The sequence below is a fragment of the Ahaetulla prasina genome, chromosome 12 (genome assembly GCF_028640845.1).
Source record: "Ahaetulla prasina isolate Xishuangbanna chromosome 12, ASM2864084v1, whole genome shotgun sequence".
Classification (NCBI taxonomy): domain Eukaryota; kingdom Metazoa; phylum Chordata; class Lepidosauria; order Squamata; family Colubridae; genus Ahaetulla; species Ahaetulla prasina.
This window is the reverse complement of record NC_080550.1, coordinates 29693505-29719223: the sequence shown is the minus strand read 5'-3', so window position 1 is coordinate 29719223 and position 25719 is coordinate 29693505. Positions and strand designations below refer to the sequence as shown.

The window sequence follows — 25719 nt, the reverse complement described above, 5'->3', positions numbered from 1 at the left end:
CTTATTATCAGGGGAATGTCTTATTTTGGGGGAAACAGGGTAGGAGTCAAAAATTACTAGATGAACTGAAAGAGTCCTGAGTCTCCAGCTAGGTCTTGATCTCAGTCATTGAGGTCCATGAGATGGGGTGAAGGGGACACATAAGCAAAAGGAACAGGGCTTTGGTAGCAGATGTCATCTTGACTTTTTAGACATGTACACCACTCTGCAGATGTCCCTGATCTCAGTTCGGGTAACTGTGGACTTCCAGCATGTCTTCCGCACTTGCATTGCCTTTATATGAGATCCTCCTAAAGCCAGACTGGATCTTAAGTGACCAGATACCAGTGACCACTGTAGGATCATTGGGGACTGAACTGGTAGGTTTCCACTGCAACAGAGCTGGGCTGCAGCCCAACGAGAAGAGAAGGGAAGTCCACGTCCCAAAGGTAGGAAATTGGGTTTAATCCACATCTTGCTTTCCTGGCCACAATGACACCCTTGTGTCCTCAAGCCACTTCTTAGAAGCTTGGGCGAGGCTGGCCCTTCTTGCCATTGGCTTCTTCTGCAATTAAGCCCCAATGCCAGACGCTTCTCACTTCAAGGCGCCTGGCCTGTTCTTTGAAACCGAGCAGCTCCTCCAAGCAGCTCAGTCTCCCCAGCACTCTCGGCACAGCCACAGCGCATGGATGCACAGGGCTTGGCACAAGGAGCCGTCTTATCTCAGAAGGTCAGGCTAGGCAGACCTTCCTCTTCCCAGATGCTGCAGGGCCAAGATCCTTTATTTTTCAACCGCCCCGTGTACCGGAATTGAGGTTTTTCCTCCTCTGTGGCAGAACAAAGAGTTTTATCTCCAGTCCAGGCTGTTCCCAACAAGCCTCCTTGGGGTATATTTAGAACGCTCTTTCTAGCAGCCCAAGAGCCATCATTCGGTCGCGAGAACAATTGGACATAAAAAGTCCCCTCTTCGTCAGATGGAGAGGCTGAACACAGAGTGTCCCCAGGAAAACTCCAGGGAGATAAAATATTCATGCAATTATAACCGTTCTTCCTCCCCTCCACTGCACTTCCTGCCTCCCCCCACTTTTGTTCCACATTTATCAGCCATACAACTACCTGGGAAAGAGTGATGACCTCACAGGCCCCTGGACAGGAGGCAGAGGACCCAGCTGAAAAGTGACACAAGCAACATTCCAAGGATGAGTCATGGCATCCTGGCAGCCCAGATGACACACCGTTACTCAGCCTTTTTCTCTTTGGTGCAAACTGTCTCTCTCTCTCCTGAGCCTTATTTTATCTCTTTATGTATTTGTTTCCTGCCTTTATTATTTTTGCAAGTAACATAAGAATGTATCCAATACACCTTCCTCCTCCTATTTCCCTAACAACGACCTGTGAGGTGGGTTGGGCTGAGAGAGAGGGACTGGCCCAAAGTCACCCAGCTGCCTTTCATGCCCAAGATGGAACTAGAACTCACCCTCTCCTGGTGATTGGTTCAAAATCACCAGCTTGCTTCTGCCTAAGATAAGACTAGAATGCACTGCCTCCTGGTGATTGGCCCAAAGTCATCCAAATGGCTTTTGTGCTTAAAGCAGGATTAGAACTCACAACTCTCCCATTTTTTTTTTTTTGTTTACATTTATACCCCGCCCTTCTACGAAGACTCAGGGCGGCTTACAGTGTATAAGGCAATAGTCTCATTCTATTTGTATATATTTTTACAAAGTCAACTTATTGCCCCCCCAACAATCTGGGTCCTCATTTTACCTACCTTATAAAGGATGGAAGGCTGAGTCAACCTTGGGCCGGGCTCGAACCTGCAGTAATTGCAGGCTACTGTGTTCTTAATAACAGGCTTTACCAGCGTGAGCTAAACCGGCCCATAGTCTAGTATCTTAACCACTAGATCAAACTGGTTCTGTTTTAGTAGTCATCCTTCCCTAAACTTGTACATTTGGCTGCAATGCCAATAATCCCCAACCACCCTGATAGGCCTTCAAAGATGAATGTGCAGATCAGGATTCAAGGACTGTGTCAGGATCAGACCTCCAGTTTTGCTGCTCCCAGAGAGCAACTACCATCTAAACCAGTGTTACTCAATCTTGCCCACTTTAAGACAGGTGGACTTCAACTCCCAGAATTCCCCACCCAGCTGACTGGGGATTTTGAGAAATGCGATCTTGGTCTTTTAGAGGACTCCAGACCCAAGCAGAAGACAAGCAAAAGCAGGAGGACACTGCAATCAAAACTAATCAGATTTGACGTCCAATGTCATTCATGAAATAAGTGGAATGCATGCTTATAATCTAGTGGTGAAGGTACTAGGCTAAAAAGCAGGAGACTCTGAGTTTGTCCTGCCTTAGAAATTAAAGCTGGCTGGATGAATTTGGGCCAATCACCTGAAGACGGTGAGTTCTAATTCCACTTTAGGCATGAAAGCCGGCTGGGTGACTTTCGGCAGTCACCAGGAGGCTGTAAGTTCTGGTTCTGCCTTAGTTCTTAGGAGACGGTAAACCCTAGTTTCAGCCCTACCCATCTCACAGAGTTGTTATGGGGGAAATAAGTGAAAGAAGATGTGCTGAATATTTCGCTGCCTTGTGTTACTTGTAAAACTAATATCAGTGAATATAAATTAATAAAATTTTTAAAATCCATATATTTAAGAATATCTCCTTTCCTTCACATTAAAAATCACATTTGGCAGCCAGCTTTGGGAGCCAATGTCAGCTCCAACTCCTCTATCCCAGGTGCTGAGGGAAATATCTTGAGAAAAGGAAACCACAAAACCATTCAAAAAACGAGACGTTTTGCATCGAAATAAACCCATTTCCTTTCCTAGAATTCTGTCGTTGACTCAGCCTATTTGAAGCCCTCAACTATTGCTCAAAGTCAGGCATCAGCTCTCTCAACATTTTTTAGAAATTTTCCTTTCCTGAAAACAAAGCCTCTCCCTTATCCGTGGGCTGCCTTAGGATTTCTTCATTTAAAGCAGAGGTCTTCAAACTTGGCAGCTTTTAAGACTTGTGGACTTCAGCTCCCAGAATTTTCCAGCCAGCTATGCTATGCTATGCGTAGCATAGCTGGCTGGAATTCTGGGAGTTGAAGTCCACGAGTCTTAAAAGCTGCCAAGTTTGAAGACCTCTGCTTTAAAGGATTGCTTAATTTTAAAAAATGGCATTGCTATATAGACTCAACATCTTTAAGATGTGTGGACTTCAACTCCCAGAATACCCCCATGCAGGTAGTCCTTGATTTACAATTGTTCGTTTAGTGACCATTCAAAGTTAAAATAGCACTGAAAAAAAGTGACTTATGACCATTTTTTACTGTTACGACTTTTGCATCATCCCCATGATCATGTGATCAGAATTCAGGCGCTTGGCAATTGGTTCATATTTATGACCGTTGCAGTGTCTCAGGGTCATGTGATCCCCTTTTGCAAACTTCTGAAAAACAAAATCAATGGGGAAGCCAGATTGATTTAATAACTGTGTTATTAATTTAACAACTGCAGTGATTCACTTAACAGCTGTGGCAAGAAAGGTCGTAAAATGGGGCAAAACGCATTATCAAACATCTCACGTAACAACAAAAATGTTGGTCTCAGTTGTGATCATAGGTCGAGGACTCCCTGTAATATTTATTAAATTAGTTTCACAAAACGAATCAGGGGCAGTCATAGAACAATCTCAAACTTCATGAAGTACTCAATGAGCTTGAGGACCCCTGATCCAATCAATGGATGGTTTACACAGCCCTTATCCACACACCCAGGTTAACAAAGCAAACATCTGTATCTGTACACTATGCAGCACCCAAGGAAATAAGCCCACTGGTTGATTCAACTGGAAAAGACATCAGCTGGATTCCTTACATGGATAGTCCCATTTTAATCCACCCTGGCAAAATAGGAGAACTCAGCCATCTGAATGGAGTTCTACCTTCTCTCCAAGCAGATCCTCCCTCCAAAATACAACGGTGGCCAGCAGCAAAATGCCACTTGCATAGAATTATGTTTTTATAATTTGACAGTTCCCAGCTGCAACTTCAAATGGAGAAAATGTAGCAAGAACAGAAAGGCCCACATCTCCATCATATGTTAAGTTCTCAGTCATCTTCTGGTTCAGCTAAAGGTTGTCTCAATACCCCCATCAGAACTTCAAAGGCAACCATGAATCCCTAGTCCAGGGTTTCTCAACATTGGCCACTTTAAGATGAGTTGACCTCAACTCCCAGAATTCAGGGAATTGGAGTCCACCCATCTTAAAGTGCCCAAAGTTGAGAAACACTGCCCTAGACTCATAACAATGACCAACTCTGAAGGAAACCTACAGTACAAGGTTCAGGAATGCTCACCAGACCTCCTGCTCCATACCAAGCATTTCATCTTCCAAATTAATTCTTCTGCAGAATAATCATGAAGGAAGAACCTCCCCACTTTCTTCTTGAGCTGGACATCAATCTTCCTTCCACATCCAAGATTATCCTCAGAACTCACTTACCTGCTTAGGGATCAGGAGGTGTTTGACCCCTCGATGGCAGAACAACTTGAGGGCACCTTTCTCCTCAGAAGCTCTTGATCTGGGTGGGGTTATAGGAGCCAAGAGCTCCTGCCACCGGGCAGCTGCTCTCTTTTGGACAGCTGGGAAGGGACAACTGGGTCTTCAGCCCAGCTTCTAAAGCAGATGGAATGACTCAGCTTCTAGTGAACTGTCCAGCTCAGGAAAGAAGGCAAGAGATAAGCTAAGCATGGACATGTTTGGGGTATCTTCTCCCCCATGCCTTCTATTTTGCAAAATATCTGCAGTTGTTTACACAGATGCTACTTTGCCCCTCCCTTCAAATCCTTCAGTTACAACCTGGATCACCACCAAATATGTAACATTTGGAATCACAACCTGCCTTCTGCAAGAGCCGGTTAGCCAGTGCCAACATCGGAGACTGGCAAATATATATTATGAGTGGCAGGGAACAGAAGGTGTTGGTTGATTATGTGTCAGTGTGGAGGCTGTGATCCATTCTGGCTCAGCTTGGCTGCAAATAACAATAAATAGACAGGGGAAATTGCTGCCAGGGAATGCAAAAGGCCCCCTTGAAGATCTGCTTGTGTTTTGCAAGTGGGAAGTTCTCTTGATCATCAATTGTGTTGTAAATGTTGTACCTTGATGAACGTACCTTTTCTTTTATGTACACTGAGAGCATATGCACCAAGACAAAATCCTTGTGTGTCCAATCACACTTGGCCAATAAAAATTCTATTCTATTCTATTCTATTCTATTTTATACGATTATGATAGGTTTTCATGCGTTTGTAGGGCATCACCTGGAAGTGATTTCACCAACAAGGAACAGCCAATATAATAATCAGAATAACTTCAAACAGACGGACACTTGGCACATAACAGCCCAGACTTAACCATGGTTGATAAGAAAGAAAAAGAAGCCTGGATCGTGGATGTGGCAATAGCTGCAGACAGCAGAATAGAAGCGAAGGAACTAGAAAAGATAACAAAACACAAAGACCATAGAAATAGAATAGTTCCAACGGTAATAGGCTCCTTGGGTGTGAGGGAAGACCCCCGTCTCCTAGAAGAATGAATTATTTTGAGAAATATTAAAAAGGCAGAATATTATTTTTCCCTAAAGGCGGAATTGGAGACAGGAAGAGACAGCCCCCCCCCCCGTTTTAATAGCCCCAGCTGATATTTTTGAAATATCTATTTTGAAAGAAAGCCTGGGCCATCCTATCTACAAAACAAAAGACCTTCAGCTCCAGGATGATGGGGTTTAATCCATGACCTTCCAGGACATAATAGGATTAACCCTCTATCATCTAGCAACAGAGCAGGAACAGGAAGTTCAAGTGCAAAGTCCAAGAGAAGGTATAAAAACCCCTCCCCCTCAACTCCATGTGGTCAGCTGCCCAGAACCATGTGCTTGGTGGTTCTGCTTCACCACTAAACCCTCTTTCGAATTAGCCTCCATGTTTCCAGTGTCTTTATCCTGGCTTGGAATTGAACCAAATGGATATTTCTCCCAACAGGTGCAATCCCGAAACATCTGGAGCACCACTGGTACACCATTTGCATTGACAAAATCCCTATTGGTCGATTGCAAAAGGCAGCTTTATTCAGAACTGTTTACATCACGCGGTGATATCTCTAGTACCATAAAACATCCACATCTGCCTATCCCAGGTCCTCGGGAAGGACTCAAAGTGGACAAAAATGCCAAATCCTGTCTGAACATCTGGATTGCTATGCGTAGAATCATAAAAGAAAGAACTGGAGAAAAAAAATCACAAAATGCAAAGCTAAGCAGACAGAAGTAGAATAAAAGTAGCCAAAGAAAGCAAAGTCAATACCAATAGTAAAGAGTGCCAAAACATCTGGAGCACCACTTGAACACCAGCTCAAGCTTTCAATTCTGGCTGAAATTGATCTCCAGAGTTTGAAGGAGGATCCTTTTTTAGGATCTTTTCAGCTTTCCTGGTACCTACACTAGAGCCAGTGAAATCAAGTGACACAACTTGATTCCCAGATTTTATTTATTTTTTAAACCAAGCAAAAAATATTTTTAAATGGTGCTTTTATTATTCCTTAGTGGCAAAAACAAAAAGGCCAGTGACAATAGGCTTCAGTCATTCTGGTTTTGGCCAGTAACTAGACATTAGCAGCAATACACACACACACACACACACACACCCCAATGACAACAACAAACTGAGCCAGCTGAACTGTCTGGGCTGGCTTTTTTTTTTTAGCAAGCCAATAAGCCCTGCACTTGTAAATGAGCAGAGAAATCCCTACTTCAGCCCTACCCTATAATTATGACGTGAAGCAATACAGTGCACAGTGAAGTTCCTGTGAAGAAAATGAAGTTCAGGGGGAGAAAAAATAAGGTTCTACATTTAGGCCAGAAAAACCAAAAGCAGGTATAGAATAGGGGGTACCTGGCTCAATAGTAGTAACTTTGAGAAGGATCCCAGAAATCTAGTGGACAATCGTTTAAATCTAAGTGTGCTGCGCTGGCAAAAATGCCAATGCAATCCTAGGTTGCATTTACAGAGGGATAGAATCAAGATCATGTGAGCTGTTAATACCACTTTATAATCCCTTGGTAAGACCACACTTGGAATATTAATTCAGTGTCGGTCGCCACAATGTAAAAAAGATGTTGAGTCTCTAGAAAGAGTGCAGAGAAGAGCAACCAAGATGATTAGACTGGAGGCTAAAACATATGAAGAACGGTTGCAGGAATTGGGTATGTTTAGTCTAGTTTAATGAAAAGAAGGATGGGGGGGGACATTATAGAATCGTTCCAATATTTGAGGGGCTGCTACAAAGAGGAAGTTGAGCTATTCTCCAAAGCACTAGAAAACAGGACAAGAATCAATGGATGGAAACCAATCAACCTAGAACCAAAGATAAACTTGTTGTCAGTTAGAACAATTAACCAGTAAAATGAATTGCCTCTAGAAGTTGTGGGCACTGGAAGTTTTTAAGAAGAGATTTGTCTGAAGTGGTCTAGGGGTTTCCTGCCTGAGCAGGAGGTTGCACTAGAAGACCTCCAAGGTCCCTTCCAACTCTGTTATTCTATTATTCTGTGAAGTTCCTGTGAATAGAAGTTGCCTTAAAATGTCCCACTTTGCCTAAAGCTGAGCTGCAGTGGTATTCTTATATATCTATCAAATGGTGACTGGATTTAGACTTGTTTAACTATGACCAGCCAAGAAAGTAAACCAATGGGTCAATTGAACAAATCGACCCAGAGTTCTCACTCAAAGCACCCATATTCAGTCTCAAGTTATCTCGCTTCAGACCATCATGCAAAGACTCTGCTCTCTTGCTGAGACCCCACTTGGAAGACCACATCCAGTTTCGGTCACCATGATACAAAAAAAGAGGCTGAGATTCTAGAAAGAGTGCAAAGAAGATGGACAAGGATGATTAAGTGGTGGAGGCTAAAAGATATAAAGAACAGTTGCAGGGATTGAGGATGACTAGTCTAGAGAAAAGAAGGACTAGGGATGACATGACAGCAGTATTCCAGTATTTGAGGGACTGCCACAGCTCCCAAAACAGAACAATGTAAATGCATCAAATGTTGCCATTTTTACTTGGTACCCATATTACCTTCATGCTTTCTCCTGCTTTAATACATCATTTAAAGCAGCGGTCTCCAACTGGTGGTCCGCGGACCACTGATGGCCCGCGAGAAAATTTTGGTGGTCCATGGAGAAATCTTCGTATTTTTGCCAGTCCATCCTGGTAGAGGAGCTGCGGCACAAGTGGGCCAAAGCAGCGATTGCAATGGCTGTAAGCTGTGGGAGCGAAGCACTACTTGCACTTGCGCAGCATCACATTCCGCCTCGGTATATTTGCCCAGCTGGTGGCGCAAAGCAGCCCTCGTCTCCTGCCGCTTGGGACTCGGAGCTGTAATCAGCGTCTGATCAGAGGAGCAGAGGAGGTGGGAGAGAGAGAGAGAATGAGTGGGAGAGAGGGGGGAGAGAGAATGAGAGAGAATGAGTGGGGGGGAGAGAGAGAGAGAGAGAGAGAGAGAGGAGGAACAGTGCCTGAAGGACCCCATCCCGCCACTGGGAGTCCAAGCACTTCAGCAAGCAGCGCGCTGGATTCGTATTAGTGGTCCGCAGGATTTAAAATTATGAACTTGGTGGTCCCTGAGGCCCAAAAGGTTGGGGACCCCTGATTTAAAGGACAACCTATTCTCCAAAGGACCTGAGAATAGGACGAGAAGCAATGGATGGAAACTTATGAAAGAGGGAAATAAGGAGAGATTTTCTGAAGGTGAGCTTGATGTCACTCAAGTCAGGGGCGCCTGTGGTGGCCTGAGTGCTCTGCCAATGAAAACGGACTCCCGATCTCCATTTTTGGCTGGGACAGCCTCCTGAAAACCTCTGCCAGCGAAAATGGAGCTCAGGAGGGGTGCACAGGGCCATCCCAAGCTCCGTTTTCAGTGGCAGAGGCACCATGGGCCAGTCCTTTGCTGTTTCCAGGGCAGCCCCACAGGCCAGATCTAAGCACCCCATGGGCCAAATCTGGCCCGTGGGCCTTGAATTTGACACCCCTGCTCCAAGCTAACCAGGGCCAACTCAATCACAACCATCTAACTGGTCTTGTTCAGTGACCAAAAGGGCACTTACCTTGTTACAGAGCAACTACTGGATCTGATATGACGAATGGATCCTAAATGGATCCAGTTTTCAGGAAAGGAAAACCCAGCCTATGTTTATGGGCACATGCATCTGCCTTCATTGAGCACGTAAGCATCAAACTTCTGGTGCGGCAGAGTTTGGCAAGCTTTTTCTGCATGCTGGTTTAACGAAGCATGAAATCTGGCCACTGAGGAACCAGGAAGCAACAAGATTTCAGAACTTTGATTCAGAAGTTCTTTCCTGGGCAAAGAATGAGGGCTGCACAAAGAGAATCTCAGCAGGTGCCCGTTCTGTCTCCATATGCCACCCTGCAGAAAATTGCTTCTCTTACTGAAGTCTGACCCACATTTGGCATCTCTGTGCCCCTTTGGCCCCCTCCCCCCGGTGATTTTTGGCATGAGCTTCCCTCTTGGTCATGAGAGACACAGAAACTGCCGAAACAGCAGACACAAGGACGCCACTGTGTTTAACTTCCCCACGGGAAAGAGCTCTCTGCACCTCTGGAAGGCACAGAAACTCCCTGGTACCACTCGGCTTCCTCAGCTGGCCAAAGAGGCCCACATCAAGCCCCCTCTCATCTATCATGCAGACCTGCTATGGGAAGCGGACAAGGACCCTCGGTTGCCAGCCTGAGCTCAGAGGGAGGATAAGAAATGAAGGTCTCACCACTTGGAAAGCATCCGTTTCTAATTCACTTTAATGCATGGCAGGGTTTGCTAATAGATAGCTGAATTCATTCTTTGCAACAAACATCGAACAGGGTAGCCCTATCAGAGTGTATAGATAGATAGATAGATAGATAGATAGATAGATAGATAGATAGATAGATAGATAGATAGATAGATAGATAGATGGATGGATGGATGGATGGATGGATGGATGGATGGATGGATGGATGGATGGAAGATAGATAGATAGATAGATAGATAGATAGATAGATAGATAGATAGATAGATTAGAGAGGGAGGGAGGAAGAGAGAAAGAGAGAAAAATTGCTAGGCCCAGGCAGGGACTGGTTATTGCCTGGGGCTTCCTGCCCCTGCCCTGCCCCTTGGTGAGTTGGGAGTGGAGGACAAGGGGCCTATTACATCTGTAGCAGCGACACATCTCAACAACTGCCTGAGGGGGTTTATACCCCTGGGGACCGGCCACCCTGCCTCCATTTTACAGCTGGACTGTACCACCAAATTCCGCTGCAACCAGTGTCCTGCCAGAACTTACCATCTGTCTGATCGGAATGAAGCCGATCCACCCTTACCAGAACTATGACATACTCTCTAGCAGAGCTTCTTGGGCTGCGAGACTCCCCCCTCTCGCAGAACTGGCCCCCCACTTTATCGAGGGCCTACCTCGATGACGGATTTTGGAATCCCGAGAGGTGGCATGCGTCAAAAAAGGGTCTCAGGAACTTTTTAGCATCTGTTTTTAAGGGGTTTTTAAGGGAAGCGAGGGTTGAGGTGGATTGGGGGGGTAATCCGTCGGGGACACGGCCTGGCCCTGCGAGAGCTCGCGGTACAGAGGTTATAGGTTCGGGGGTTAAGGAGGAAGCTGGGGTTTGTTCTTATGAGGGTTGTTCCATCGGCATGGTAACTGGGAGGGGCAGATACGGCGGAAGTGAGGGCCCATATCATGTTCAGGGAGTGCATGCCTGCTGTTTGCAAGTGGTCATGCACTCCGGGTCCTCAGACTTCTCCCGTATCCCATGTAGCCAGATTCCTCAGAGCCTGGACCTTTGGCTGATGTTGTGTAATGCCAGGTCCATGTTGAACAAAGCCCCCCTCATTTGTGATCTTATTCAGGAGGGGGGCACGGACCTGATGGGCATTTCGGAGACCTGGTTGGGCACAGAGGGGGGGGTCCCCCTTGTTGAAATGTGCCCACCGGGTTTCCATGCATTCCATCAGCCGAGGGCCCAAGGTAGGGGTGGGGGGGTGGCGGTTATTATTAATGAAGGTTTGGAACCGAGGGAGGTTACTGTCTGGGTCTCTCGCCTCTCCTGTTCAACATCTATATGAAGCTGCTAGGGGGGATCATCCGTGGTTTTGGGGTGCAATATCATCAGTACGCTGATGATACTCAGCTGTACGTCTCCACCCCGGACCACCCCAATGAAGCCGTCAACGTGATATCCCGGTGTTTGGAGGCCGTGCAGGTCTGGATGGGGAGGAATGGGCTTCGACTCAATCCCTCCAAGACCGAGTGGCTGTGGATGCCGGCGTCCGGGTACAGTCAGCTGGTTCCATCACTGGCTGTTGGTGCAGAGTCATTGGCCCCTATGGAGAGGGTTCGCAACTTGGGTGTTCTCCTGGATGCTTGGCTGTCGTTAGAAGATCACATGACGGCCGTCGCCAGGGGAGCCTTTTGTCAGGTATGCCTGATTCGCCAGTTGCGCCCCTTCATAGACCGGGATGCCTTGTGCATGGTCACTCACGCCCTCGTCACTTCCCGCCTGGACTACTGTAATGCTCTCTACATGGGGCTCCCCTTGAAGGGCACTCGGAGGCTTCAACTGGTCCAAAATGTGGCTGCGCAGGTGATAGAGGGTGCCACTCATGGCTCCCATATAACACCTCTCCTGTGCAGGCTGCACTGGTTGCCGGTGGTCTTCCAGGTGCAATTCAAGGTGTTGGTAACCACCTTTAAAGTGCTCCATGGCTTAGGACCAGGGTATTTACGGGACCGCTTGCTGTCACCGGTAGCCTCCCATCGACCTGTGCGCTCCCATAGGGAGGGTCTCCTCAGGGTGCCGTCAGCCAAACAATGTCAGCTGGCGACCCCCAGGGGGAGAGCTTTCTCTTTGGGGGCTCCTATCCTCTGGAATGAACTTCCTCCAGGGTTACGACACTCCCTGACTTCCGGACCTTCCAACACGAGCTCAAGACTCTCTTGTTTCATCGCACAGGGCTAGCCTAATGTGTTGTGTTTTAACTGGGGTTTTATTATTTGATTTTAATAACTTAATTTTAATTGTTAGCCAAAATTTAATCAGATTTTTACAGTGTTTTTAATTTATCTATATATATTGTATGAATTCTGTTTTACGTTGGCTGTGAACCGCCCTGAGTCCTTCGGGAGAAGGGCGGTATAGAAATTTAATAAATGAAATGAAATAGACAGACATGGATGGATGGATTGGATAGAGTGATTAAAAGAGAGGGGGGGAGGGGGGGGACAAGTGCATCTTTTCTCACCTGAATTTCTTACTTTATCTTTGCCTAAGGCAGTACGTCCCAAATCTGGGTAAATTCCCCCAAATTGAATAAAGGTGTTATTGTCATGCCCCATCAGAGTCTGAATCTGAAGGGGAAGATGAGCTGGAACAAGAACAGACAGAGGTTGAGAGGGTGGCTCAGTTGGCCTTGGAGGAAACTGGGGAGGGGCAGAGTCAGTCCAGGCAAGGCTTTTCTGAATCAGTAAGGCCTCCCCAGACAGGGAGAGCTCAGGAGAAGAGCAAGGACTACCCCCTCCTGATCCAAGAGCAAGGAGGGAAGAGAGACAGCGAGATCAGCACAGATTGAGCCGGCTGTAAAGCCTTGTGTGCACTTGCCAAAGCCTGGAGATTACTGTGCTCTGTCTTGTGAGGCTTGCCAGTCTGCCTGCTTCGCTGAACTTCTTGCTCTGGTTACTGTTTAGCTAGCCTAGCTTATTGGACTGCTGGCCCTGGTTAATATTTGGGCTAACCTGGCTTACAGGCTCCTGAAGGTGCGTGTGAGAGCTTTGCTCCAGGACTTGTAGTGAATGTGGGAATGTTTGGGGGCAAAGTTGGAGCAATACAGGGGAGTTAGACTGTGCACGCCCCAGATCATCACATTATTTCTTTGGGTAACAACACCCAAACCCAATGACCCATCCATCACAACAGGGCTCTTTAAATTGACTTCAAAATTGCGATGTGTCCCAAAATATATCTGAAAATCTCCCAAAGAATTTCTATTAAGAGGAAAAGCCATGAAATGACCAACGGCAAGGTATCGGAATGACATAAAAATCTTTCTGGGGTATTGTTTTTAAAAGTATAGGTAGTGCTTGACTTACAGCCTTCCATTCAGAGACTAACGGAAGTTATGACAGTGCTGAAGGAAGAGATTTATGACCAGTCCTTGAACTTCAATAAGACATTCTGATAAGCGGTTTTAGATAACTAAAGGAAAAGTTTAAGAAGCGGCTGCCTTAACAGCTTATAAATTTATTCCTAGGCAGCATTCAGGAATGCACAAATGGCTTTGTGACTCATAAAGCCCTTTGAGAACCTAAATCTTAGTTTTTATGATGCCAATCTTAACCAGCACAGGTTATTTGCATCCAAAGAAACCAGAAGTAATATTGAACCTGGAATCTTGCATTACACAGTAGTATAATTGTAATGTTTTACTTTTGTCGGTTGCATCACAGGTCTCCCCCACCCGCATGAGCCCACACCGCTACTATCCAACCCACTGGAGAAAAACTGTCAGACTAGGATGGGAAAGGCAGAGGCTTCAACCTGAAGTCCCAAAGGTGCTTTCTCAAGAGGCAATGGGACTTTCTAGTTTTTCTTTGAAGCTCTGACTCAGCTCTGAAGAAGTTTCTTGGATGAGAAGCGAAATGTTTTCAAAGGAAAACCAGAAAATCCAGTTGGATCTTGAAAAAGCACCTTTGGAACAACCATGACCTGGATGACGGAGAATCTTCATAGACATTCAACCTGAAGCACCTGCTGCCAGTCTGTTTCAGCCCTACCCGGCAATTGCATGCCAGTAGGCATCATTTGCCTCTAAATCAAAATTAAAAACAGAATTCAACTCTGTCCTGCCAAGCACTAACTTTCACAACAAACGGAACAATTACCTGCTTCAGAAGGAGCCTCCTTCCCCTGGGTTTTGTGAGTCACAAGTAGCTGGAGAGAAAGGAAGAAAGGAAGGAAAGGTCAGCCTGCAGAGACCAAGCCAGAGTCATGCGGGCAAGTCAGTGATTCTCCCAATTTGGAACCAAAGTCTAAGAAAGTCATAGTGTTGTGTCTCACCCAATCTCACCACAGCCGGGGCCTTCTTATCTGCTTCCGAACACGGAGGAATGTTCTAGTATGCCTCCCGGCCCCAGCCCTGGCTCCATGCCCAGACAGGCTGAAGAGGAGGAAATATCTCCAGCCCCCAGCTCTGGCTCCATGCCCAGGCAAACGGAGCAACTAGACCCCTCCCCCTCCTCCACAGCATGTGAGCCTGAGGGAGGTCTATTGCCAACAGCTGCCGACTGGAGTGACCCTCGCGTCAGAAGACTTGATAGGCAGAGGCAACAGAAGGAAGGGAGGGGCAGGCCTGGATAAGTGCTGAGTCATGGAGCCACACCCCATAATATAAAGGTCCTATATAAAGGACCTGCTTTCTGGCATTCTCTGAGTCAGGCAAAGTCTAAACATATCTTGCTGAAGTCACTTTCTGGTCTCCTGCCTGCCCTGAGGACTTTGCTAGGACTTTGGCAGAGCTGCAGAGGCACGCCTGATTCGGATCTCCCTGACCCGGCCATCAGCGGAGGGGTGGGACACGACACATAGTTAGATGCCATGCACAAGCTTTGGGTGGGAGACAGACAAGTTGCAAAGCTAAAAGTATAGAGAATAAGAAAATAAAGGGCTGGAAGGGACCTTCGAGGCCTTCTAGTCCAACCCCCTGCTCAAGGCAGGAGACCCTACAACCACTCCTGACAAATGATACAGAAAAAAGCAAGGAGACCCTACAAAGTACACTAAGAAGAGCAACAAAGATGATACAAAGTCTGTAGGTTACACTGTATGATGTACAGTGAGGGAGTTGAGGGAGCTAGGTATGTCAAGTCCAATGAAGAAGGGGGGAGGGTGACGTGACAGTTATCATCTAGTACTTGAGGGTCTGTCACACAGAAGAGGGAACCTATTTTCAACAGCACCAGAGAGCAGGAAAAGAAGTAATGGGTGGAAGTTTCTTAAAGAGAGATCCAATCTAGAAGTAAGGAGAATTTTTCTGACACTGAGAACAATTAATCAATGGGATAAATAGTTCGCCTCCCAGAGTTGTGGGTGTTCTACCCCTGGATGTCTATGGAGAGTCTCAGTCATCCAGGTCATGATTGTCCCAAAGGTGCTTTTCCAAGAGGCAATTGGATTTTCTAGGGTTTTTTAAAAAAAAACGTTTCGCTTCTCATCCAAGAAGCTTCTTCAGTTCTTCAGAGCTGAAGAAACTTCTTGGATGAGAAGCAAAACATTTTCTAAGAAAAACCAGAAAGTCCAGTTGCCTCTTGAAACTTCGGAACTTTGGAACTTCTATCCCTGGAGTTTTTCAAATACAGACCGGACAACCATTTGACTAAGGTCTCCTGCCTTGAGCAGGGGATTGGAGAAGAAGACCTCTGAGGTTCCCTTCCAGTCCTATGGGTTTATGACCCTGTGTTCTAAATGGCTGTCCAGTCTATTCTTGAAAATAACAAAACAATAAAGTAAACTACAAGAATAAAGACCACGAGAATAAACACATCAAAACGATAACCCAAAAGATGGACAGGTGGAGAGCAGACTGCAAGGGGGGTGAGGGGGGTGAGGTGGCATCAGTCCTCAACCCACAGCCACCCCTAGGGAGAAACTCCATCATTTGAGGCCTGAAATTGTTGGGGGCAATAGGCTGACTCTGTAAACCGTTTAGAGAGAGCTGGAAAGCATTGTGAAGCAGTCTGTAAGTCTAACTGCTATGGCTATTTTCCTTCCTTCCTTCCTTCCTTCCTTCCTTCCTTCCTTCCTTCCTTCCTTCCTTCCTTCCTTCCTGTTAGAATGCATTATTGCAGGCTAACTCTGCCCACTGCCAGGAGTTCAATTCTTACTGGCAATTAACTTTCTCTCTGATAAACAATTTGGTTTCTGGAAAAATTTGTTGTGTAATCTGCAACTCATACACTGCAAAAATATCTGGACCTCTCAACTCGACCAGGGCAAAGCAATAGACACAATTTACATAGACTTCTGTAAAGCCTTTGATTCAGTTGTGCATGACAAACCACTTCTGAAATTAAAATCTTATGGCATTTCTGAACCTCTACATAATTGGTTAGCTGCATTCCTGTCAAACAGGCAGCAAGTGGTCAAAATAGGCAGTGCCCTATCAAATCCTGCACCTGTCAACAGCGGTGTTCCCCAAGGCAGCGTTCTAGGTCCAACACTCTTTCTGCTTTATATCAACAGCCTTTGTGATCAAATAATAAGCAACTGTGTCCTCTTTGCCAATGATGTTAAACTATTCAACACCACAAACAACTCTGCTACCCTTCAAAATGACTTAGACACTGTATCTAAGAGATAGAGGGGGCGTGCATAAGTGCACCAGCGTGCCTACCGTCCCTGTCCTACTGTCCCCAATTATCTGTAATCATTCTATGTGTTGATGGCTATGTTTTGCCTATTTATATCCTTTTTTTGTGCCATTTTTTTTCATGTGTCCATGTCTATGCTTATACTGTTACTTGTTTCCTTATACTTGTTGATAGATAGATAAATAAATAAATAAATAAGAGGTTGACTCAGCCTTCCATCCTTCCGAGGTGGGTAAGGGCCCAGATGAGGGCCCAGATTGTTGGGAGCAAGAGGCTGATTCTAAACCGCTTAGAGGGGGCTGTAAAGCACTATGAAGTGGTATATAAGTCTGGTATAGCTTGGGAATGGAGGGAGGGAGGGAGGAAACAAGCCAGCCATAGTGGTGCAGTTGTTACAATGCAATGTTGCAGGCTATCTCTGCCCACTGCCAGAAATTCAATCCTGACAGGTTCAAGGTTGACTCAGCCTTCCATCCTTCCGAGGTCCATAAAATGAGGACCCAGATTGTTGGGGGCAAGAGGCTGACTCTGTAAACCTCTTAGAGAGGCCTGTAAAGCACTGTGAAGCAGTCTGTAAGTCTAAGTGCTATTGCAATTTAGAGACAGAGATGCAACTCTCCAGGGGCTGCAATGTCTTTTCAATTGAAGCAACCTTTCTGACTTCCTTCCCAGGAATCCTCCCCAGAAGGCTTTGAATTAATTCTTTGTCTGGGGCTGACTAATCTCCCCTCTGCCTACCTCCCTCTCCAGACAAAGCAGCACTTTCAGTTACCAAGGCCAACCAGCCGATCCCATTCACCAGCCAGCGAGGAAATATTTTCACCTTTCCTTTATTATTATTATTATTATTACTTTGCATTCTGTCTTCCCTGCCCCCCTTTTTTCCCCAGTCTCTTCACTATTAAGCCTCCGTCTTCGAGGGCATCTCTGACATTATTGTATTTTATTCTATAACTTTGTATTTTACCCTATTCTCATTTTAAACTGTTTGTTTGTAATTTTATTGTAATATGTGTTTGAACCTGTAACATTGCTATGGCTTATAGCAGGAGTGTCACTCAAGGCCCGGGGGGTACTTAGATCTGGCCCAGGGGGCCACCCTGGAAACAATGAAGGACTGCCTCTGCCAGAGAAAACAGTGCTTGGGAAGGCCAAGAAATTTTCCAACCAATGGAACAGAAGTCACCTTCAGAAGATGTGGCTGATCCATTGCTGGAGGCTTTCAAGACGAGACTGGACAGCCACTTGTCTGAAATTGTATAGGGGTTGGACTAGAAGATCTCCAAGGTCCCTTCCAGCCCAATGAATACATTTCATTAAAAGCTTGTGTTTTTGCCTTTTAGAGAAACGTGTACATCAGAAAAGGCATTACGAGAATCATGATTTTTTGAGAAAAGGTGCCTCTCCCTAAAAGCATAGTTTACTTGCTAAACCAGAATCTCAAGAGCTTTTTTTAGGGTGTTGTACAGGAGCAGGGATGATCTCATGTCTTGGTTTCGACCAGGCAAAGCAGCTGGCACTTTCCTGAACTAGAATCAGCTGTTCAAACCAGGATCTCTAATTGGCAAGACACACTATGGGTTGGGAATGGCAATGAATGAGAAAGCATAATAGCTCCTACGGAGAAGATTAGTGTATTGTCTTTCTGATCACCTTTCTAGTGAAAAACCAGGCTAAGCTAAAGCACCCCAGTGAGAGAGGCCCCTCAAAGCTGGAGTAGAGAGGGTCCCTGAAGAGCTAGAGTAGAGAGGTCATTCAAGACTGGAGCAGAGAGGGTCCCTCGAGAGTTGGAGTGGAGAAGGTCCCTCAAGTGCAGGAATAGAGAGGTTGCTCAAAAGGCAATATCACGGATCGTTCTAGAAGCAGCTCTGCAAACTCCCACATTCTAATCTAAGACATCTGGCATCCCAGCAGAAACGCACAGAAAAAGTAGCCTTATGTTAAACTTAGCACAATTTAAAAGGGGGTAGGGGGTGGGAATGAAAACTTTCAACGGACCACAAAGGTGTTCTTAAATTTCAACACTTCATACGTGGCATGGCTCCATTGGTCATTACTCGACTTTCTGATCAGCAAAGTCAATGGGGAAGCCAGATTCAGAGGTGGGCTGCTGCCGGTTCAGACCGGTTTGGGCAAACCGGTAATTCTGACCAGCGGCTGGGCCTGCCCACCTGCCCTGCTGCTATTCTGTCCTATATAATTGCTGGTTTTTCGTGCACGTGCTCACATTTTCAGTTTTAGCCAAACCAGTTGTTACAGTATGTGATGCCCACCTCTGGCCAGATTCACTTCACAACCTTGTGACTAACCTAACAACGGCAGTGATTCACAAGTGTCTCTCTCAGCCACAGAAATTTTGGGCTCAATTGTGGTCATAAGTTGAGGAACTGGAAAACCCACCTTCACCTTCAAAAAAATGTTGCTCAGGCAAATTGTTTCTCATCTCAAAATGAATTAGAGCTGGTGGGGGGTGGGGGTGGGAAACAAAGCAGAATTTTTCCACTCTGCTAACTGGCTCCTGATTAGCCCAAGAGCCTTTTATGCTCTCTTCCCCCACCTCCCCCTGTGTGTGTGTGTGTGTGTGTGTGTGTGTGTGTGTGTGTGTTTGTGTTTGTGTGTGTTTTGAATGAAAAAGGGACTAAACTCAAGCCAAGCAAGCACACAGATGGAGGGTAGCTTAACCCCTTCCTCTCCAGAACGAAGGACATGCAAAGCAGCTTCTGGGTCCTCTCGTTCTTTCTCCCGGTGCAACCCAGCTACTTGCTCACCTTTGCCCTTCCTTGCTTCCTGTCATGTTGGTGAGCACAGTTCTTGGGAAGCAACTTTGCTCAGAAGCATGACTGGAGTTTTGGGGTGGCCACTTGAAGGTCACTTTGGAACAACACTGAACGCAGAATATAAATATACCGCTGCACAAAACTTTTAATTAAGTTTATTGCTGTTATTTTTTTTTTCCATTCCCCAATAACAAATTGATGGGCTAAATTATTTCCCTTTTTAGCTATTAGTTATTGCAACTGAGTCCTTCGGGAGATAGGGCGGTATATAAATTCGATCAATAAATAAATAAATAAATAAATAAATATTTGTATCCTGCTTTTATTGGTTTTTACAAATAACTCAAGGTGTGAATATATCCAATATGCCTTCTTCCTCCTGTTTTCCCCACAACAACCCTGTGAGGTAGGTTGGGCAAAGACAGAGTGACTGCCCCAAGGTTACCCAACTGGCTTTCATGCCTAAAATGGAACTAGAACCCACAGTCTCCTCAATTTTTTTTACTTTTGTTATAAAGGCTGGTCAAAGACTATAATAAAGAGTTTTGATTTGATAAATGAGAAATCCAGATTCAGGTTCTTTGCAGTGAACCCAAGAGAAGACACAAAGAGAGGTGGTCACCTATCCAGAGAGCCCCCAAAGCTCTTAATCTGTCCTCTTGAGTCCCAGACCAGTTTCTCCCTTGCTAGACTGGCCTCTTCCAACTCAAGACACCCCAAACTGCAAGCACCCCAAATTAGGACCAAACATTTTCAGAGCTGCAAATCCACAAAGTGACTTTTTAGGCTGTCCTTCCTAAAATTGCAATTGGGGTTCTAGAGCTGCTTCATTCTGAGTTCTAGGCCAGGGGTCTCCAACCTTGGCAACTTTAAGACTTGTGGACTTCAACTCCCAGAATTCCTCAGCCACAAGACTTAAAGTTGCCAAGGTTGGAGACCCCTGTTCTAGGCCTGCCCTGTTCTGGCATTCTCCATTCCCTTGCACAAGCCTTACACATCTGTAACTACTAAACACGCTCACTTCCTCACTGGTCCCTCACCTAGTTCACGTTCCCTTATACCTGCTAATAGGCCCTGGCTTGTTGGGCTGACATCACTTTGGCAACTTAAAGTTAGTTTACTTTATTGTCACTGCACTTCATATAACGAAATTAAATGCCTTCATTGTACATTATAACTATAAAAATAAAACACAAACACACATCCTTCACATTCTGTACAATTGAATTAGAAACCCCTGATATTGCATTAGTATTGCACTATACAGTAGAATTCAGTATAGTTACTGCTCTGGGATAGAAGCTGTTTTTCAGCCTATTTGTCCTTGTTTTTAATGTCCTGTACCGTCTGCCAGATGGTAATAGTTCAAAAAGGGGGGGGGGGCAAGATGAGATGGATCTTTAAGGATGTTTTGAACTTTCGTAAGGCAGCAGAAGCTATAAAGCCCTTCCAAAGATTGACTCATAATTTAATGGTAATAATTTATTAAATTTGTATGCTACTTGACTCATGATGATTCTGGGTGACTCAGAGGCTTGCACACAAGGTGTGTGTTAGCTGGAAAACCTGTGCAAAGTTTATTGTAACTATGGCCTATATTTCACATGCAACATAATTTCAATGAGTCTGCTGCCCACGCTTCCATAAAATAGTCCGTAGAGACTCTCAGCCATCTAGGTCAGGGTTGTCTCAAAGGTGCTTTTTCCAGGAGGCAACTGGACTTTCTGGGGTTTTTTCTTTTGAAGACGTTTCGCTTCTCATCCAAGAAGCTTCTTCAGCTCTGACAGGTCATTCTTCAAATGACCAGCTGTCTGCAAGGAATACAAATCCTTCCATTCCCCACGATCCTGTCCGAGCTGAAGAAGCCTCCTAAAAAAGCACCTTTGGGGCTTCCATAAAATAGTTTTTATGTAAACGTCTTGATCTGAGAGTGGAAGGATTCAATTTGGCTGTGATTAGTCCCAATAAAAAGGACAGGAGAAGCTGCAAAAAGACACTTTTTACCCCAAATGATTTTTTCCAGTAAGTATAGGTAGTCCTTGACTTACAGCAACTTCACTTAAAGGCCACTCAAAGTTACAATGGCACTGAAAAAAGTGACAAGACCGTTTTTCACACTTATGACCATTGCAGCATCCCCAGGGTCACGTGATTTACATTTGGATGCTTGACAACTGACTCACATTTCTGGTGGCTGCAGAGTCCTGAGGTCACGTGATCCCCTTTTGTGACCTCCTGTCAAGCAAAGTCAATGGGGAAGCCGGTTTCACTTAACAATGGTGTAACTTATTTAACAACTGCAGTGATTCACTTAACAAATTTAGAATGAATGAATGAGCTGGAAGGGGCCTTGGAGGTCTTCTAACCCAGCCCCCTGGTCAAGCAGGAGAACCTATACTATTTCAGATAAGTGACTGTATAGACCAGGGGTATCAAACTCGAGGCCTGGGGGCTGGATCCAGCCTGTAGGGTACTTAGATCTGGCCCGCAGGACCACCCTGGAAACAGCGCAGGACCAGTGCCTTTGCCAGAGAAAATGGGCTCTCTAGCTCCGTTTTTGGCTGCCATGGCTTCCTGCAACCCTCTGCTAGTGAAAATAGAGCTCCGTTTTTGCTGGCAGAGTGTTGCAGGAGGCTGTGGGAGTCAAAAATGGAGCTCAGGAGCCCGTTTTCACTGGCATAGCACTCCGGCCACCACAGGCGACCTCGACATGGGTGATGTTGAGCTGGCCATGCCCACCCTGGCCCCCAGAGGTCAACCCTGATGCAGCCCTCAATGAAATCGAGTTTGACACCCCTGGTTCTAGACTCTTCTTGAAAACCTCCAGTGATGGAGCGGCCAGGATTTCTGGTGGCAAGCTGTTCCACTGGGCAATTGTCCTCACTGTTAGGAATGCAGCAGGAAAAGTCATAAAATGGGGCAAAATTCACTTTTAAAAAATTTCTCACTTAGCAACATCAATGTTGGGCTCAATTGTGGTTGTAAGTTGAGGATTACCTGTATCACCAATGAGACCCTAGAAAGATTCAGAGAAAAGCCACAAAGAAAGATAAGAGGTCTGGAGGCTAAACCATATAATGAGCAATTAAGGGAACTAAGTATGATTTAGTCTAAACAAAAAGAAACATTAGTGGTGACATGATAGTCTTCCAGTACTTGAGGGGCTGTCCCAAAGCAGTTGGCACTCATGAACTTAAATGGACTCCAGAAGATGGTAGAGGACAGGAAGGTCTGGAGGAACGTTGTCCATGGGGTCGCGATGGGTCAGACATGACTTTGCAACCAAGGGTGAAATCCAGCAGGTTCTGCCAGGTTCTGGAGAACCGGTAGCAGAAATTTTGAGCAGGTCAGACTCTGAGAACCAGTACTCTGGATGGCCCCAGAGTGGGATGGAAATGGAGATTTTGCATATCATTCCCCTGCCATGCCCACCAAGCCACGCCCACAAAACTGGTAGTAAAAAAATATTGGATTTCACCACTGTTTGCAACTAACAATAACAAGAAGATTGGAGTGGAGTGGAGTGGAGTAGAACAGAATATAGAGAACAGAAAATAGAGTAGAACTGAATGTAGAGTAGAGCAGAACAGAACAGAGTAAAGCAGAGCAGAACAGAACAAGCTGGAAGGGACCTTGGAGGTCTTCTAGTCCAGCCCCCTGCTCATTTTCTCCAGGTGCATCAGGGGCAGCTGCCAGATGTGCTGGCAAGGATCTCCCAGAATCTCCAAGCCATATGGAACTCTGGGAACTGTGCTTCCAGCACAAACTAGGTGAGAAACACCGCCACAGGTATCTCTGGGTCTTCACTGTCTTCTTCCCAAGCGACACAAATGGGCAAAAGGCTGAGTCGGCTGAAGATACACACACACACACACACACACACACACACACACACACACACACACACACACACACAGACCTCAGCTGCAGAAATCTTCCTTTATGAGCCAAGTGGGAATCCTTGTCCTGGCCAGCCCTTATGCATTTTTCAAATCCGGGCGGAGGGAACCCGTGAAGGGAGGTGGGTGTGGTAACCCCATTGTTGCAAGCCCCCAGGAGCGAGTCTTGCCCCCCACCCCCAAACAAATGGGGAGCGTTTCTCAACGGCCACAACAACAGCAGAAACCCGAGAGAGAAAGGTGGCGTCTACCAGCATCCCCCTTCACACAGCCAATTGATTTGGTTTGGTGGCTTCCCCCCCTCCCTTCCCAACCAGCCCAGCATGGGGGGGGGGGGAAGCATGAAAAAGGGGGGGAGGCTCCGATCTGCCTAGTAGTCGCTCCCCGCTGCACCGGTTGAACTGGCAGCCCGAGAGAACTAGCGAGGTCCGCAGCAGAACCAGGCAAAAGCCAGCAAAGAGCCCGAATCCGTCTCCGGCAGGTGCCTGCAAGAGCGCTCCATGCCGCGCCCACGGCGACCGAGGGATTTTGTAGTCCAGCGCTCCCGAGGGAGGCTATAGGGGGGCGGCGGCGGCAGCGCTGGCGGGAGTAGCGACTCTCCCGGGCTTGCAAATCGCTTCTGCCTCTGCGAGCGGCGCCAGGAACGAAGCGTCGCGGTCCCCGCCCGGGTTCAGCACCGTCCCGCGGGAGCCCAGCATTGTCCTCGGCTCCCAAGACCCCCTTCGGGCAGGACGGGAGGCGTCCGGAGCGGAGGGGGGGTCCTTACCTTTGCTGGAGAAGCGCCCCGCACGCAAGGAGGGTCCGCTCCGCCTGGCACTCGCTCGCTCGGCTCGGCTCGGCTCGACTCGGCTCGGTCTGCAGGGGCGGCGGCGGCGCTGCTCGCTCCTCGCCTGTCCGACTGGGCAAGGCGAGGCGGCGGCGGAGGCGGAGTCGGCGGCGGGCGTCGGCTTCACTCTCCCACCCAATGAATCTGGAAGGGACTTTGGAGGTCTTCTAGTCCAGCCCCCTGCTCAAGCAGGAGGACCTACACCATTTCAGACAAGTGGCTGTCCAGTCTGTTCTTAAAAAGCCCCAGTGATGGAGCGCCCACGATTTCTGAAGATAAATTTAGTACACAAGATTATCTATCATAAAGTCCTACCTGTTAATAACTACTTTAACTTCAACCGCAATAACACAAGGGCTATCAATAGATACAAACTAAATGTAATCCGCTCTAGACTTGATTGCAGAAAATACGACTTCAGCAATAGAGTAGTAAATGTCGGGAGCACTCTACCTGATCCTGTTGTTAGTCTCTCTAATCCCCATACCTTTTACCTTAAACTGTCTACCGTGGACCTTTCATGTTTCTTAAGAGGTCCCTAAGGGGGGGTGTGCATAAGCGCACCAGCATGGCTACCATCTCTGTCCTACTGTCCCCATTTATATGTACTCGTTTTATGTATTTACGTCTATGTTTTGCCTATTTATATTCTTTTTTTCTGTATCATTTTTTCATGTGTCCATGTCTTTGTCTATACTGATACTTGTTTCATTGCTGACAAAATAATTAAATAAGTAAGTAAGTAAGTAAGTAAATAAGCTGTTCCACTGGTTAGGAAGTTTCACTGTTAGGAAGTTTCTCCTTAATTCCAGGTTGCTTCTCTCCTTGAGTGGCGCCCTCCCCAGCTGTGGCCTCCAGATGTGCTGCGGGAGGCAGCCCTCCTCACCGGTCCCTGGCTAACACATTTGGCAGGTTGGAAGGAATAGAAATATTCTCAATCCTTTGTGGGTGTTTTCCCATCCTGCATGCTGTGCAAATCAATCCAGCGGAACAAAGAAAACACAAAGCACTTTATCAAAACAAGACCTGTTAAGGTTAATTATTATTATTATAATTAATTAATGATTACTGCAGCCAAACTCTGCCAACGGTTTTGTCAGCTGTTTTGATGTTTTGCTGATACAGCAGCTGATGTGTCTGGGCTGCCTCCAAGATGCCAACTGCCCTTTGGTGTGTTCTGTTTTGTGCCCTGTGGGGACAGTGACCATATTTTCTTGGAAACAAAAATAAAGAATAACCCTGAATAACCCAGAAAAGGGACAAATCTGAAAGAGCTTCATAAGGATAAAAATATTAATAATTAGATTTCTAGTACTGCTTTAGGAAAGAAAATTCAAGAACAAAACTTAGAAAAAGTTGACCAAATGCATATTCTAATTTTTTTAAAGCTAAAAATATTTTAGATAGTGGATGTAAATGTATTTTTTAAAAAACAATATGGTTTCTATATATTTTTCACAGGAAGACTGTGTATTAGGAAGGGACCTTGGAAGTCTTTTAGTGCAACCCCCTGACAAGCACGAGAACTTATACAATCAATCATTGAGATTTTGAAAAAAGACCAGAAAGGAAAGACGGAAGGCAAGGAGGAAGGGAGGGAAGGAGGGAGGGAAAGAAAGAAAAGAAAAGAAAAGAAAAAGAAAAAAGAAGAAAGGGAGAGAGAGAGAGAGAGAGAGAGAAAGGGAGGGAAGGCAGGAAGGCAGGAAGGCAGGAAGGCAGGCAGGCAGGCAGGCAGGCTTTGGAAAAAAATAA

At 46.1% G+C, this 25719-nt stretch overlaps 1 protein-coding gene across 4 annotated transcripts in view; it reads right to left on the bottom strand.

The window, feature by feature from the left end:
* Positions 1 to 24067, bottom strand: part of ADGRG1 (adhesion G protein-coupled receptor G1) — a 72952-nt gene extending 48885 nt beyond the window's left edge. The window contains exons 1-2 of one of the 4 annotated variants that reach the window (XM_058154762.1): positions 23908 to 24021; positions 13982 to 14030 (exon numbers count right to left, since the gene is read on the bottom strand). The gene's annotated coding sequence lies outside the window, so the exon portion shown is untranslated. Of the gene's footprint in view, positions 1 to 4481; positions 4506 to 8114; positions 8351 to 13981; positions 14031 to 23907 lie in introns of those variants that run through there. The other 3 variants (XM_058154761.1, XM_058154763.1, XM_058154764.1) reach the window with 3 other exon arrangements.
* Positions 24068 to 25719: the final 1652 nt, after the last annotated feature.